We start from the raw sequence: 17,933 nt of genomic DNA on the forward strand, positions 1-17,933 counted from the left end.
CTTCTTGCACAAAACCACGGGTGAAGAAAAATTTGAACAACTGGGTTTTATTATCCCTTCCTGTAACCATTTATCAATCTGAGTTTCAACGAATTTTTGTTCTTTAAAAGGCAGCCTTCGAGGGTTATGACTAATCGGAATATCATCGCTCAATATTATTTTCATTTGCAAATCCGTACTTTTTGTTTTGTTTGGCGAATACTTATTTAAAAGACGATTTATTTCCTGTCTCAACGGTTTTTTTACATGACTCATGTCGATTTCATCATAGTTTATCGAATCCGCTAAATGAATGAAGTATGGGAGAGGATGTGTATTTATTTTATTGCCAGTCTCAGCAAAAATAGGTGCCTGACTGTCTCTTTTCAGCTCCGAGGAACGTAGTGATACGACCTTGACCTCGTTTCTCACCAGCCGGGTGTAATTTATTTGGGCTCTTTTTTCATGAATGATAATTTGATTTTCTTGGAATGAAAAGCTTAGGTTATTTAATACGTCCATACCAATGATTATTTCGTTCGGCATTATTTCTAACACATACACATTAGTTGATATTACATATTCATCAATTAATATATCACAATAAAAAAAACCTAGAGGAGTAATGCTATCGCCACTTATACCAGCTAATTTCACATTATCAGTCATTAAATTAGGTTTACCAATTTTCAAATAAAAATCATAATTAATCATAGTAATATCACTTCCAGTATCAATTAATGCATCACAATTTACACCATTTATTTCAACATTTTTACTAAGCTTATTTACAGTTTTTGGAGAGTTACGAGTATATACTTTATTAGAGAGAGACACTTTAAAATCTCTTTGCGGGCAGTTACTGGCTTTGTGGCCAAAGTTACCACATTGAAAACATTTCAATCCTTTGTTTTTAAACTTGCAATTAGTTGATTTATGGCCAGTCTCATTACAATTAAAACATTTATTATTACTCTTGTTATAGTAATTATCATCAGCATAATTCTTTTGAGCACGAACGAACGGCAATGGTGAATTTTTAGCTTCTTTCGCGATATCAAATTTACTTCTGTTTCTGTTTTCGGAAACACGCCAATTTCTGTTTGTTTCCTTTTTAAGGTGACTTCGTGCAGCTTCATATTCGTCCAGTTTATTAACCAAATCTTCTACTTTCTTTATTTTGGGTAAATCGTCGAGGAAATGATCACGTACGTCATTTGGTATTTTACTCTTTAACTGGTCAACGACCATTAGCTGCTTTAAATCTTCAAAATAGGTTATTTCTAAACAATTTATCCATTCCTCAAAAAAGTTATTCAGTTCAAAACCGAAATCCCGCCATGATGAAGAAGAATCTCGTTTGTGAGTAAAGAACTTCTGTCTGAGTTGTTCGGAAGTTAATTTAAATCTTTTAAGCAACAGTTTTTTTATGTAATCATAGTCATTAGCTGATGGATCAGGTTCGCGAGAAATTAAATTGACTATATCCAATGGTAATAACCCGAGTAAATAAGAAATCCAGTTTTCTTTTGCAATGTTAGCCCTACTTATTTGTTTCTCAAATAACGAAAGGTAAACACTTATGTCTCCGCTATTATCATAATTCTTTAGCAATTTTAATATATCAGTCTTAGGCATATCTGATGCAGTTAAAGTATTTTCTCTACTTTTTAACTCAAGTTCTAACTTTTTCAAAGTATATTCACGCTCATTCTTTTCGGCTTCTGCCTTAGCCTTTTCGGCTTTGGCCTTTTCAGCATCTAACCTTTCGCGCTCCTGAGTGATAGTTAAAAGTAAATCTTTTACGAACTTTTCGTCATAGTCTTTCGACTTTGTTATCATTGTAACTAACTGTCGCACTTTGGCATCCTGTGGTGCCGTTAGTTCTAATTCGTCTACTAAAGTTAGTAAGTCGCTCTTTCGTGCTCGTGTAAGAAATGCCATACTTGAGAATAAATCAAAATTGTACTCACAATTTCTTCAACGTCGATCCACACTGCGTCAGTCCACAAGGAGTTGGTATCCAAAAGGTTTATTGTAGCACGTCAAATTGCTCTACGTCAAATTTTACTCCTGTTTGGCTCTTCATTAATATCTCGGCCGAACCCTCATATTTGTAGGACTCAGAAATCACTACTATTTTAGAACGCACATTTAATTACATTTAGGACGATTAGGACATTTAGGATATATATACATTAACATAAAAGAATTGAACATTCAGTAGATTTCGTCGAATACGTCGCGTCTCGTCTTTACTTCGTCCAGATCCGTCTGATCTGACACGTCTTTACTCTCGTCCAGATCCGTCTGATCTGCCACGTCTTTTCTCTCGTCCAAATCCGTCTGATCTGCTACGTCTTCACTCTCGCCCAGATCCGTCTGATCTGCTACGTCTTCACTCTCGCCCAGATCCGTCTGATCTGCTCTCCGTCTAACCAGCGTCAACTCCGTCTAACAACCAGCAGATGGCGCTCGCCAACAGGCGCTCGTCACTACATATATATATATATATATACAATTTCACTACTATATCCTATGCTTAACCGGAACGGACTTGGTTTTGGAACTTGTATCGAATTTACAGGGATTAATAGCTATTTTGTTGAATTTATCTGTAAAGTAATAAAGCATTAATAAAAAAAAATAACGGCTAAATAATAGTAAACAAAATATATAAAAGCAAAAATAATCACAGAATTGTGAAATTTAATATAAATTATCTGTGTTAATAACATTCGTAATGTAGTTTACTTTTTAACAAATATTTGAAATATTTCTGTCTTTTGATGTTCGTCATGGCTCAAACCTCTTCTCGTTCAATTCAACACCTCTTGTTCTTACCTTTTTGTATTCAATATCGATTTTTTTTAAATTTATCTCTTCTGTTTCAGATTCCTATTAAACATGAGGCTATTATTATTTTTTTTTATTATTATTATTATCGATATATAACATAATTTGTTCTCAAAACAACTACTGGATAGCACTTTTGACACTGTATTTAAATTAAAGCATTAGCTGATTGTTCTGAAAATCTAAAATTTTCATACTTCCAACTTAACACATACATGAATAAAATTTCAGAATTATCAAAAGGAGGGATGGAAATGGTTACCGTGTTTCTTCATTACAAACGGGAAGGAAATTAAATAAAAACATGCTAAAACTGCCTGAACAAACAACTGCCTGAAATTGACAAAGTAACAAAAGTGTAACATGAGATCTTCTATACCTTTCTTAAAAGAGAAAGAAAAACTATTTACTGATTGCATTTATATAAAACCAAACATGGTAAGATTAATAACGGTTGTTAGCAAATGGCGCCGCCAGTAACAAGACACAGCAGGGAATTAGAAAGGCAATGATGGAATCCGATTTATTTACTGAGCAGTTCGAAGTCATTGAATACATCAGGGCCTCTTATTTATTATCCATGAAGTACTAAGTCATTAGTTTGAAAGGAAAAGGTCCGATCTGGGTTTATGCTTTGTTCCAATAAATTTATTAACTTTTCGGGTTGATTCCCAATACATTATTTTAACTCGTTTTTCTGTTTATGTTCGTGCACCTTCATTCGTTATTCTGAACATCATTATTTTAAAGACTAGTGGAATGATTTCCTTTGCCTTTTTCTACTTGTTATATTTCAAAACATTGCAAGACAATTCTTTATATTGACATCATTGTTAAAATAAGTGAGTAAATTCTTGTAATTTATTACTGTATCTGATTATATGTGCGGTTGTTAAATGAATTAAATGTATTTTCTATACTTGTGCTGTTTTTCCTGAATTTGTTTGTATTTTTCCTATGTTTACTATCAGTGTGTTTGTGATGTCAATTGAGGAAGCAGATTTAACTTTATATCTGGTTGGAATTTTAATGTATTTTCTTAAAATGGCGATTTTAGTGAAAAAGTTGATGGGATGTTCTATAAGAAGTTGATGGAATATTTTCATAAAAAATCAATGTAAGATCCGTCTTTACAATTGGTTCATTAGCAATAAATCAATCCATCAAGAATATGATTAGATTTAATATTGTTAAAAAATTTACAAACGGAAGGAAACTTGATGAATTTAAGTTAGAATTGCTTTATTTAAGACATTTAGTTTAAGGTGGCAGATAATAAAATTCTAGCATTTTATAGTGCTACAATTTTGTTATTAAAGCAATTATATATATAGAACATCTTTCTGATGCAAGAACAAAAAGAGAAAGACTAATGAATTTAGTTTAGAACACACTTCATCCGGTTACAAATTATTGAGTTTAAACAGTTTTCGATTCTGGAAACATAAGAAATTAATTGGCAACCTAGACGCACATCTGAAGATAGAAAATAAACAGTTTTCTTATATTTCTTTTGAAGATTTAGAGAAACGTTATTTTAAAATGGAAGTTATGTGAAAATAAAAAAAAAAAATCTGCTGGTAAACACTGCTTTCTTAGTCAGGTTGTACACCAGAAGACATTGCCTCAGTTTCCATTTCTTTGTATATAAAAAGTAAAAAAGAGTCTATATTCTTTTTTTTTAAGCTGAAAATTCGTCTATCGAATATTATGCTTTACGTCATATTTTTCTTTTTTATTCCATTTACCAGAATATCTTTCATTATCTAAACAAGCAAGAAAAGAGTAAAACAGCACCTATATCCTTTTTTCATTATTTCGTTTGAGTTATTGTTTCAAAAAAATGAAGGAAACATTTTTTTTTTTTTTTTACGGGAAATAGGTTTGCAATTCTGATTTATGCTTTATATCAACAAAAAACAGCAAACGAATGGCAAATATATTCGCCCGCTTGCGTTCATATTGCTATGATAGTTAAATACTCATTACGGTAAGAAGAACCAAAAGGGCATCATTTTAGAGTGCATCAATGCTTTCTTATAAACCAAATGAATTGACGATACCCAAAATGGAATAGCAAGCAAACGTTGTAGTTGATAAAATTATTCTTTAGGTAGCTTAATTTTAAGGGATGTATGTATGTGTGAAACAAATTTAATAGTTAATTCACGAATAGGTACCAGTCTGTAAATCGTTGTAAGTAGCAAAGAAACTTTATTGCAGATTTATGTTAAGAATCTGTAAAAAATAATTTTTTGTCTTTATCATATCACGATGATAATTATACATGAAATGTAATATATATATTTATACTTAAATATTTTTGTCATTAAACTGATCGTATGCTATCAGATAATTCTGTTCTATGATCCTTTCTTGATTTTCAGATTGTATTTCTAAGAAATGTGTTGTGTTCTTGAAAAAATCAAATTTGACTTATTTGATAAGTGTAAAATGACATCTGCCAATTAATAAAATGAATGAATCTACAAGGTTTCATGGATTCGCAGTTTAGTACATTTATACCTTTTTTTTATATTTAAATAATTCTTAATTGCTTTGCTTGATTTTTATCTGGTAATTTTACTTAGGTTTATATATAAAAAAGTGATATTCGATGAATATATCAAAAATAGATTCAGATTTCAATAAGTAGCACGTAGAAAGTAATAAAGGTATTGTATTTTTAATACATTTAAAAAATTTTACATAAATTGTTCACTAACATATTTAATTTTTTTCATTCTTGCTGTGCATCAAAAAAATCTTTAAATCGGAAAAATCATAATATATACAGTATGGATGGGTATGTAAGTGTGTATGTGCTCGCTCTTGCCCAAAAAAATTTCACTTATTCTTGCTGCTTTAGGCGAGCAATTTCTTCTTCCCAAATTATTAACTTTTTAAGCTGTTATATGATTAGTGTGAAAGGCATTTTTTAAAAACATTTAAACTTTTTATTTAAAACGACTGAAAAACATTAATCAATTGAATCATTTTACGGCAAATAAAAAAATTTATTTTTGGGAAACAAAAACAGAAGTGAAAATTCTACTACAAAGTTAACAATTGGCAAAAAAGAATGTTTTGCTGGATGAGTTGGCATTCCATCATAACATTTATAAACATTGTCCCAGGTAGTGAAAGAAATTAAATCAAATAATTTATTAAAATTAAGGGGAAATTGACGGAAGGGAAATTAATACAATTGAAAAGGTAAAATCTTGAGTCTTAAGATAATACAAAGACAATATTTATAATTTTCATGGAAGATATGTGTAAGGGTTTCCGTAAGCAAATCTTAATGTTTGCCAATCTGGTGATGTTTAATTTTATTTTGGAGCTTATACTTGCTATACTGTCTGTTTCCTCTGATTAAATATATTTTTTGATGAATATAATCCAGAGTATATCTAGTTATATTTTGAACCTCTATTTATTAACTAATCGAAGAGGTGTACTTTATGATACTTCATTGAAGCAATCTGTAAATTGCATGGCGGTTTGTTTACAAACAAATAAGGGTAATAAATTTGGGCACATGTTATTTTAATTATCAGCAAAAAAGCCCCAACCACCACTTTATGAACATTTATGGCTTTCTTCCCTTTTTAGAAATAAAAGGGAGTGAAAGAAAATTTAAAAAATGTGTTACTTTGTGTTAAACTCAATACCAGACAAATAGATTTAAATAAAATTATGCTCAATTTATGTGAAAAATAATGTATAACTAAAATCAAGTGAAAACAGTCACATTATTGGCACAAATTATTTAAAGAGGTAACTAAGGTATTTTTTTCACCAGTCTAATAACGTAAAAGTATTTACTTTTTCGTTAATGTTCCAAAAGTATTAAGCAAAGTGCAATTAATGTAATTATAATATAAAAATGTTAGATGAGAGGCGTTGTTCTCTGTGCAATAATTTATAAATTTTAGTTGCACATCTGAATGGCATGTGCAGCCTATTGAGATGACTTGACTAGTAATAATCTTTCACTTCGAATTTTATAGAAAATTGCTTAAATTTAGTGTTGTTTTTCTATAAGGTTAAATGAGTATGAATTAATTGCACGAGTATAACTGCAAATATATATGCCTTAGATTAAACAAACGCTCTTATAGCTGCTCATAATATTGTCACGTAGAACTATAGTATAGAACTCAATGACACACACACACACAAGAGGTAGAGCTAAACCAATTTATTAACTGAACTCTGAACACAGTAACTGACAAATCTTCCGCTTTTATACAAGCAGAGAAAGTTCCAGAATACTCTTCTGGAGACAGTAATAAAAGTCCAGAACACTTGTCTGGTAAATTAAAGAAATGTCAAATATCTTCTGGAACATGAAATAAAGGAAAACATAAAATCGATGAATTAAGTATTTACATATACTATTAATCGTATTGTCTCTAGCGTGATTCGAACCCAGGTCTCCTGATCATGAGACCAGTGCCATGACCATTCGGCCATGGATTATCTTCAATGCGGCAATATAACAAATATTGCAAATGTTTGGGTTTCGTAATATCATCTTGATTGGTTTTTTTATAAAGATTAAAAATTATGTATAATGCATACTATAAGAAAATAATTGCCCATAATGGAAAGAAACCAGCTTTATGGTCGAATTTAAGTATAAATAAGGAAAATAATTTTTTTATTAGATAATATTTATTAATATTAAAAAAATTAATTAAAACAAAAAAGTCAAAATTGAAAGCCAGTTTAACAGTTTTAAATAAACTGAGGTAATTGGAACAAATATTCACCGACGCATCCATTACGTCATTTGTTCTTGATTACCAACAAGAACAAATCCGATTGAAGTTAATAATCCAGCTTTTTCGTAATAAACTCAAACTGCATTACCACATGCGATGGTCATACAATATATGGACAACGATCATACCTCGATTACTCCACACATTTGTTAATGACCCATCCCTATTACGCTAGATTCCAGAACGTCGAGCAGTGAGTACATTGTTGTCGTTGAATAGGTCCTGGCTTACTGTCTCGCTGTTCTCACCCATTTTATCCCTTCCATTAATTTCAGCGACATGAGAGCTCAGCCATTAAATCTTGGCATAATATCAGCGAAATTCGGGAAACATCGTGTGAGCTGCGATTTGCTCGTCCTAAATCCGATGATCTATTACAGCAGCTTTAGATAAACTCTGCTAATGAATCCGATCATTAGATCTCGACTCTCCTGCAAAGGCAAGTTAAAATGATGCAACTCAATTGAAATTCAAGCAGGGCTTATTAAGACTGAATCCAAATTTGTTGATTTGCAAAATTGCAATCGAAATTGGATAAAATTAAGTTAAAGATTTATCAAATTTGCAGCGCGTTTGAATGTTAAAAGAATTATAAAGTTCCTAAATTATAAAATGCGAGGAAAAGCGTCCTTTATTAGATGTGATAGCAAATGACCTCCGTAATCTAGGAATTAGTTAACCCTTTTTAATAGATAAAACATCTTATTAGAAAATGTATTGTTATTGCAATCGAAATGAGAATATATGGAAAACGCTTGAGATAATTAAGCGTGTCTTAATGGTTTTTAGGTTTAAATCGATTCTCATTTAATTCTGTATTTGAAAATTAAAATCTGTAATTCGATGAAGGGCATCCTTGTGTTCAAAGAGAAAATGCTAATTTCTTTTATTAGTCCAAATGTTAATCGAAATGTCCTCAATTCCAAATGTTGGTTTCACCCCACTCTTCTTTCCCTTCTTACTCTAGGCACTGAAAACATAATTAGGGAGACATTTATAGAGGGACTAGACTCTTTATAACTTCATTATGAGGTAGATGAAAATAATAGACGAATTTCGGGAACAATTATTTAATTATTTCCTGAGTTCCACATTTCACAAGACAAAACAAACACGAACACGAAAAAGTGCGACACTCTCTAGAATACAATTTAATAATGACCCCCAAGAAGGATCATGGGAAATATACCACGAAGTTAATAAGGTAACGCCATCTGTTGTATCAAAAGAGAAGGTAATGAAGTTATATAACTGCTACACTGTCATTAAAAAGCATTTTTATTTTTCATTTTCCTTAAAATTTTAAATAATTTATAAAAATGACTCGAGAAAACAAAATATTATCCTTCTTTTGAATAATAGTTATGATTAATTAGCTATAGATAGGAGTTTCACAAGAAAGAGCTCCGAACATTTTAATACATCTGCAAGAAGTCCTTGATGCATCATTCATTTTGTATATTTAAAAAAATTGAAATGCATCTGTTGCCAGACCGGATATTATAATCATAATATTAAATATATGCATTTTTAAGTATCATGTTATAAATTCTTCATCAAAAGAGAATAAGCGAAGACTTTTAGAAACCTAAAATGCTTTATCTGGTTTAAATAAGTAAGTCAGTGCATAAAGAGATTAAGAAGTTTAAAAAATTAAGAATATATTATAAATATATTTAATATACGGATAATTATACTTGCAATTCTCCTGTATATACTTTTTTTCAATATATGTAAATAGAAGCCAACTTAACTAAGAAAAATATGGGAAATACAAATTTTTATTTTATTTCATCAAATATTTTATTATACTTTTATATCCCTTTCATAACTTTTTTTCGCAGTATTAATATTTTTGCATAAATTTACTAACTGAAATATGTTTTTATTTCAAATTTTAATTAAGGCAAATTTATGCTTGTTTTTGGTGGTTTTATTTTTTTATATCCTTCCTTCAAGCGCAGACACATCCAATGATGACGGACCTTTTATTACGATTTCTAAATTCTTAAATATTCGCAAACAGTACGGTTAAATTAATTTTTTGGAAACCTCATAATAAAAAAGCATCATAATCATATGAGGAATCTAAAATGATTCATTTCTAATATGCTTTTATAAGAAACTTAATTGTCAGAAATTATTTTTATATGGTTGTTATATGTAATTTATATGGGAACTAGGTATGGCTATGTGAAAAAATAAATATCACAAGTTCACAGAAGAAATGTGCAATTTTTTATGCATTGAACATAAAATAACATGAATCTGTAATATCTATGCTAATAATTCATATAAATCACCATAATAATCTGTAAAAGATTTATTTTTTCTTGAATAGCACATTTTTTATTCCTTTTATATTTCTAATTAGCAATATGAAGATATTTCATTCTCTTGTTTATATCAGTGGTGGAATTAGGAATTTCGTATCCTTAGATAATGCATATTCTGAAACTCTTATTTAATAATTAAATTCTACATTTCAACACGTTTTTAACATGTTAATTATTTTTTATTAATAATTTTTTATGTATTGACAACATAAGTATATATTTATTTTGATTTTTCTATTATGAATCTTAGCATCTATGTTTGTACTTAATAATATTTAAATATGTTTTAAATTTTATTAATATTCTTATAACTTTATAATCGTAATTAAACAAATAGGGACCTGACCATTTATATTTGACCAAGTTTTAATATTATTCTAAAATTTCATAATTCAAAAAATTTAATTTTTTTTTACCAACTTATTTTATAAAATATCTAAACATTTTCAATATACGTATATGGTATAAAGAAGATGAACCTGTAGTTTGAGTATTAGATAACTTAAGCCTCTACACTTAACAATCCATAGCAGGACTATCATAGTTTAAAGATAGTGTACCAAAGATATCCCTCAAAAATACAATAGTTATTCTCTGCCAAATTTTACTTCGTATCAATTTACCTTTTATTTTCAGCTGATTATTCTGACATCTAAATGTAATTAAAACATATACCTAATGAATTAAAAAAATCTTTTAATCAGGCGTTGTGTATTTATTTTTCTCAGTCCATGGCTCTTATAAATATTTCGCAGTCTTACATAACTTAAATATCAATTCCATCTCTTTTTACTTCCTCGTATGTTTCGTCTAGAGGAAGTATAGTAATCGTCAAAAAATTCGAACTCGAAATTTTGACGGATCTCCATCTCCCTGAGTTCAAAAAAAGACAATTTTGAAAAATATCTGTCTGTTTGTCTGTGACAAAGATAATTCAAAAAAGCTTTGAACTACACATTATACGATCTTATATCGATCGCGATATAAGATCAGTTTTACACGATATACGATCTTATATCGATCACGATATAAGATCCGTTTTACACGATATACGATCTTATATCGATCACGATATAAGAACAGTTTTACAGGATATACGATCTTATATAGATTACGATATAAGATCCGTTTTACACGATATACGATCTTATATACGATCTTTGGTATACGATCTTAATATCAAATTAACAGAATTTTATCAAATTTTGAACAAAATATGTTCAGAAGAAGTCTGTCTGTCCGGTTGTTCGAATATAAGATAACACGATAACTATAAAACGAAAAGAGTTAGATAGATACGATGAGGCACACAGATTTATCATCTATAGTGTAGACACCTTTAACACTTTGAGTATAATTCAATAATGGATCGACCGTCTGTTGCCATGTAACACACTAACTCAAAAACGCAATGTCTTAAATATATCAAATTTGATATGATATTTTGTGACTACAAGTGCAGTTTTGGGTCAAATTTTTATTTCACTCAGTTGAGAAAAGAGTGTCTAAAACACAAATTCGATTTTTGGACATTATTAACGCGTGCCAGAGATTAATCGCCAAATAACTCTCCAAATATGTTAACTTCTAGCCAAAAGTTAATATTTCAGAATTATTGTAAGCCATTGCTATGCAAGACGTTCACTGGCATAACAAGTTTATTAAAAAGTATGCGAGAATGTTTTGAGGAAATCACTCCTGCTGTTTATCTAGTAACATTTTTAATACACAGTAATTAGTTTTGTAATAAATACGCTTTATAATTTTTGTCTCTACCTATATCTCATATTCCTTTTTTCTATTACTTGTTTCGTATTCATTTACTATTCATTGCTGTTTATAAATTTCTCTTAATGATAAAATATAAAGGTTCCCTCGGGAGCATTGTTGTTTAAATATTAAAAATAAATTGCAAACAAGTAACATAGAATTCCATCTTCTAGTACTATGTCTTCTTTTCTAACAAATTTTACGTTGTTCCAGTACTATGAGTACAAACTTATTCATTTTTTTATAAATTTTACTCAGCTCATTCCCAATTGTCCGTTGTTTACAGTTGTAAGTATATCTGCCGCATCTTTTGAGTGATGATGATGAGGCTAAAAGAGCCATTATTGTAGAGACTTGGAAAAGGAAGGGCTGTTCCTTAGATAATGAAGGGGGAAATGCCGCTTTTTTTTTCTTGTTCCTGCTTTTCTTTTATTTGCTGACAGAATAGAAGGAGAAAAGAAAAGAATTAAAAGTGAATGTTTTTTTGGGTTTTTTTGCAGTAGACCACTGTTGCTGATAAAGAACATGTTTAATTTTGGTAGTTATATTAGTTACGGTTTATATATTCAGTGATCTACTGCACTGAAACTTTGCACTGTGGTCAAATGAAAAGGATGTCGCTAGAAATATTTTCCCTGCTAGCACAAAATTATTGCAATATCTTCACGATATTGTCTGGCATTCAGAATATCAAACACCATAAAGATGTTGTACAATATCGTCATAGTACTAACAGTAATCCCACACTAACAGTACGCTATCTGTACGCTATCAGTTACACTAACAGTAATCCCACTTCAAATTCAAAAGAAATAATAAAGTTATGAAAACGAAGTAAAAAATAATAATAATGACTCTGCACATTTATTTTTTACTTAGTGACAAGGATAACGTTTGGTAAATTATAGATGATATAAATCGAAATAAAAAAAACTGTAGCAGAAGATGCTTTTAAAATCGAGACAATAAAAGTACAAAGCTAGCTGTAAACGATTTTATTAGAATTTAAATTGTATAGAAGATAATTCTCTTACTTTTGATATTCTAGTTTGTTTTCTTGCCAAATCAGGTAAAGCTAAAGAAAATTTCAGATTTCGTTGGAAAATTGATTATTGAAAAATCAATAAAAAATATTTCTGTCGTCATTGTTTTAAATAGGAGAATTGTTAGGAATAGTTAGATACTATACATATATATATGTATGATGTAGGACTGAATATGAGCAATCCAATAGTTAATAAACCTGTGAATATTAATATTTAGAAAGACATGATTTAAAGAAAAATTTATATACTTGGGAAATTTCAACATTCCCAAGCATATTAATGAACTTTATAAATCTCTTTCTTAATTCATAAAATGAGATGTTTTTTTTTTTTAATTCTTAATGATATTTTTTCTTTTCTATTTTTGCACTAGTATTTATTTTCAAAGGGCTTTTTCTGTTCTAGTTTCACATTGCATTCAGATAGATAATTTTTTTTTCGCCCGTTTAAAAAAATCCTTTTGTTGAATGTTTCATACATTGAAGGCAAGTATTAAAAAGATACATTACATAAAAACGAAAAGAAAAAATTTTTGAAACCTTAAATAAAAGGTTCAAGAAAGTTTTCTGTGAAGAGATAAAAATCTTCACCAAGTAAAGAAATATATCCCAAATGGGTCGCAAAAACTGCCTTAAGAAGCTCTCCAATTTCAATGGACTTATTCAACCAATAGTTTCGATAACAAATTCTATTTTGAACTCAATGAAATTGTTAGCTTATATTTTTCCTTAAATTTAAAAATTCATTAGGACTGCGGCTAGAAAACACTCTAACGGAGCTCCGGGACAAAAAGGTGCGAATTCATTGAAAGAAAAAAAAACATTTACAAGAGACATTTTTTTATTCTTCTTTTTTTTCACTTCATAAAACCATTATAAAAAACTTGTACAAAATCCAATTATAAAAGAAGTTCAAAAGAAAAAAATAGGCAAAAAAGGGAGTATATTTAAACAGACAAGAGTCGAAACTCATTGAATTTCTGGTATTCCTCGAAATATAGTTGAACATTTCTTCGACAGCTCCTTTTAAATTTATTAAATTATTATTCAAGGGGAAAGAGATGTTTCTTTTCTGGGATCAACAGAGAAAAGTTCTTTAAAGGAACATAAAATCTTCTGCTTTAATACAATGAAATCACTGAACATAAAAATACATGACTGAAGTATTTACTGTCGCATATGTAAGTTGATTTACAAGTCAATTGAATTATTTTAGTATAAAATAGAAAAAGTTTGAATGAAATTAAATTTTATATTTTCAATTTTATTTTTTTATTTCTTTTAATCGATAAAAATTAAACTGCAGTCTAAGTCAGTGATTCTCTAACAATTTGCGTCATCTACAATATACAGAGAAAACAACAAAAAAAATGGATAGAAATAATAAAAGTTTTTTTAAAAATTCCAAAAGTTAATTTAACAAAACCTGAGATACTTTCTATTGATACCAAATGTAAGGCTACCCTCAAAAGCAGTTATTATGTGAATTATTTTTAATTAAACATAAATTAAATAATCGCAATATAATGACCTTTCCTCCTTTTGCAGTTGGTCTTTTCTATTAATAATGTAATATATGTGTATAATTTAACCATTCCTTATGTAGTTTTAGTATTTCCACTTTTTAATAATAAATATGTCACAGTTAATGTAATTAATCTGCTATCTCTACTAATAATGAAAGGAATTGTTTGTGTATGAGTGCGTGCTGTGTTATTGTTGTTGTTATTTACTGCTTTAAATTGTTATTTTTAAATTGTATCAATAAATGTCATAAAATTGGAATATCGAATTTTCGGAATTTTAATATAAACTTTTTAACATTCGATTCAATTACTGAATTGATGCTTAATCCATTTTCATAAGTCAAATCTGTGATTTTGTCCCATTCTCGCAAGCTAAGGAAGAAGGTATATATTTAATATGAATGTAATTTACTTTATAAAAATGCTATAATCCCAAAGATAATTTTATATTATCCTGAATGTTACACTTTTTTTAATAATTATGTTTTCTTGGAACAACTCTTTAGAATAGTGTCTATACGCAATGAACGAAACAGATGTAAAGCTATTAAAATAAAATGATTTTGATGTCATTAATATTAAGTTATACCTATGGGATTTAATTAGTAATAACCAAATAATATTCTAAAAGAACCAATTTGTCATCAAATGGTGTTAATTAATAATAATAACTGTGATTAATAATTATAATAATAACTGGCAATTATTCATAATAAAGCAACTTTTAAGTCACTTATTAAAAATAATTATTGCATTTAATATTAAAATTAGGCGATTATTGACAACTAGTGAAATATATGTACAGAGAGACAAGATAAAAGTTAAATTATATAAATAAATTTTATCACAATCTAACTCTAAATCTATATCTATTAAGGTAAAATTTACATTGAAAGGGCTAAAATATAAGACCTTTAAAATCTAATAAAAATACGTAAATATTATTTAAAAATAAAGTTAATTCGGATAAATATAAAATAACAGCATACTTTCTTAGGAGTCAGAAAACTGCCCAAAGAGGGCTAATTTTCGTGGCTGCCCATGTGTATGACGGACGCATCCATTCTGAGCTATAATGTGAAAGGAGGAAACTACTATGAATACCTCTTTCCCTTCCAGAGACTTTCAAAGCAGATTGTTGAACGCTTTGTTTCAGATAACTTTTTTCGAGCATGAAATTTGAATACGCATAGAAAATTTTTTATTGTTTAACGGTTTTGAATATTTATTTTATGAATGAAAGTATACAATTTAAAATTGATGAGGAAAACTAGAACCTCATTAGGGGCATTAAACTGGTAAAAACTTCATTAGTGAATACTTAGCAATATAGAATTTTAAAAGCTTTTTAAAACTAGCATTATTAGAAAAAAATATTTTCTGACATATATGCATTGCACATACAGAGGGTTATAAATAGTCAAAGCTCTAAAATTTAAAATAATAATAATAACAGGGTCTACATTAACAGCGCTAAATAAACTCCCCTTGGTTAACCGAACTGAACTCTTCCTACAGTGTGCAATATAAAAAAAATTGAAAATATTTACTCCAAAATCTAATTTTCAATTATAATTAATTAATAATTTATCATTCCTTTGTAAAACATTCATTCAATGTTGATATTTTTATTGATTAATATTTAAAATTAAAAAGAAAAAATAAAGCTTAAATTATGAGTAGGGTCATCTTTTTGCAGTATAGAATAAATTTGAATTTTATTCATGATGTAAAATGTTGTTCTGTTGCAACAAAAAAAATAGCATAAAATATTTTAAATGAAGAAAAAAATCCATTTTTCTTTTTCATTTTTGTTACATAACTCCAAACATTCGAATGTTAAGCACAACACAATGGAGAAAACTACATTTTCTACGTAAAAAAATAAGTAAGAAAACTTTGATGTTTCTGAAAACGATAAACTCTTGCTTCATCCATGAATTCACTCGGTTATTGTTTCCCCTTTCTTCTAATGAGAATTTAATGGTTTGCTTCAGCAACATCAATGTCAGTGGGAGAATTTTTTTAGCACTCATTTTTCTTCATTTGTAGGCACGTTGAAGAATAGAACAAAATTGAAAAAAGCAATTCTCTTAAAAGGCAGCTAGTTTCTTTTCTTTTCTTTTTTTTTTTTTTTTTTTTTTTTTTTTTTTTGATCTGAGGAATCAACAAATAAGATAGGGAAATGAAAAAGAGTATATAAACATTTTTCTAGATTCTTTCTGAACTGTAGTAGGAAGTAAAAGACATTTTTAGGCATTAAAAATAAATATAAAAATATTTCTAATAGCGATTATTGCTAACTTTGAGCTAAATAAAGCTCACATGAATTAACGTATTCTAATTGTAATATATTAAGTGCAACCACAGCAGAATTAATAAAATAGTTTGACTCTTTTATTAAGAATTACTTGGTATTCTACATTTCAATAAAATTTCATGGAATGTGCCCAAAGATCATTCACTTAACACACATAAATATATAAAAAAAGAATTTTAAAAATTTATAGTTTGCCGAAGTTAAAAATATGATATTTAAAAAATGGTAAAAACTGCAAGAAGATGAAGAAAATAGTTTAGTTCTTTAAAAAACACAAACAAATAAGCACAATGTGCAACTACAGTTATATCTTCTATCATCTTTCATTTTCAGGGAAAATCTTAACACCATTGTTTCGCTTTTATATTCCGTTTTGCATGGTAAAACTTTGGTAGAACCCCGTAGTTTGAACAATTGCTACAGTTTCGCCTATTTTATTGCCTAATTAATTTCGTGATCATACAAACTAAATTAAACTAATCAGAATTTTCCGTGTTTTTGTTCGTTTTGAAATAAATGAATGAATGAATAGTGTGTGTGTGTGTGTGTGTGTGTGTGTGTGTGTGTGTGTGTGTGTGTGTGTGTGTGTGTGTGTGTGTGTGTGTGTGTGTGTGTGTGTGTGTGTGCGTGCGCGTGCGTGTGTGTGTGTGTGTGCGTGTGCGTGTGTGTGAATAACTAGTAACGAAAGAGATTAGTAGTAATATTATTATTAATAATAATCTAAAATAGTTGAAAATGTCTCTCAAAGAAAAGATAGAAAAGAAATTAGTCCATAATATTTTAAATAATAAATAATAATTAATAATCAAGAGTATGAATTTAAAACGTAAACATTTTAAGAAAAAAAGAGCTCGCACTTAATAAATTCATAACATTTCAATCAAGTTCGATTAAAGCAGAAGTCACAAATCGCTTCATTCTCTATCATTTTAATGGTTCGGCACTTTATTCATAATATATGCTTTGTATTTATTTATTCATCTTCGAGGGACCACTAAGCTAATAAGGTAACATCTTTCCTCTAGTGCCTTGTGGCATCGTGTTTCAAACGAAATTGCTTGTCTCAAACATTATTTATAGTTTGGACTTTAGTAAACTTATCTTCAAAATTATCTTTCTGCTTCTTATAAAGATTATTTTGTTAATTACTAGCAAAATTTCGGTACACTGTTATACATTATTATTATTTTTTGTATTTTAGGCAGTTTCAAATAACAGTTCAAATAAATGTCAACTGTTATTTTAAAATTCTTAATTCCTAGATATGCCATTGAAATTCCTGCAAAACTTATATATAATGTATTTAACATG

This window comes from Argiope bruennichi, chromosome 9, assembly GCF_947563725.1.
Source record: "Argiope bruennichi chromosome 9, qqArgBrue1.1, whole genome shotgun sequence".
Taxonomy (NCBI): Eukaryota; Metazoa; Arthropoda; class Arachnida; order Araneae; family Araneidae; genus Argiope; species Argiope bruennichi.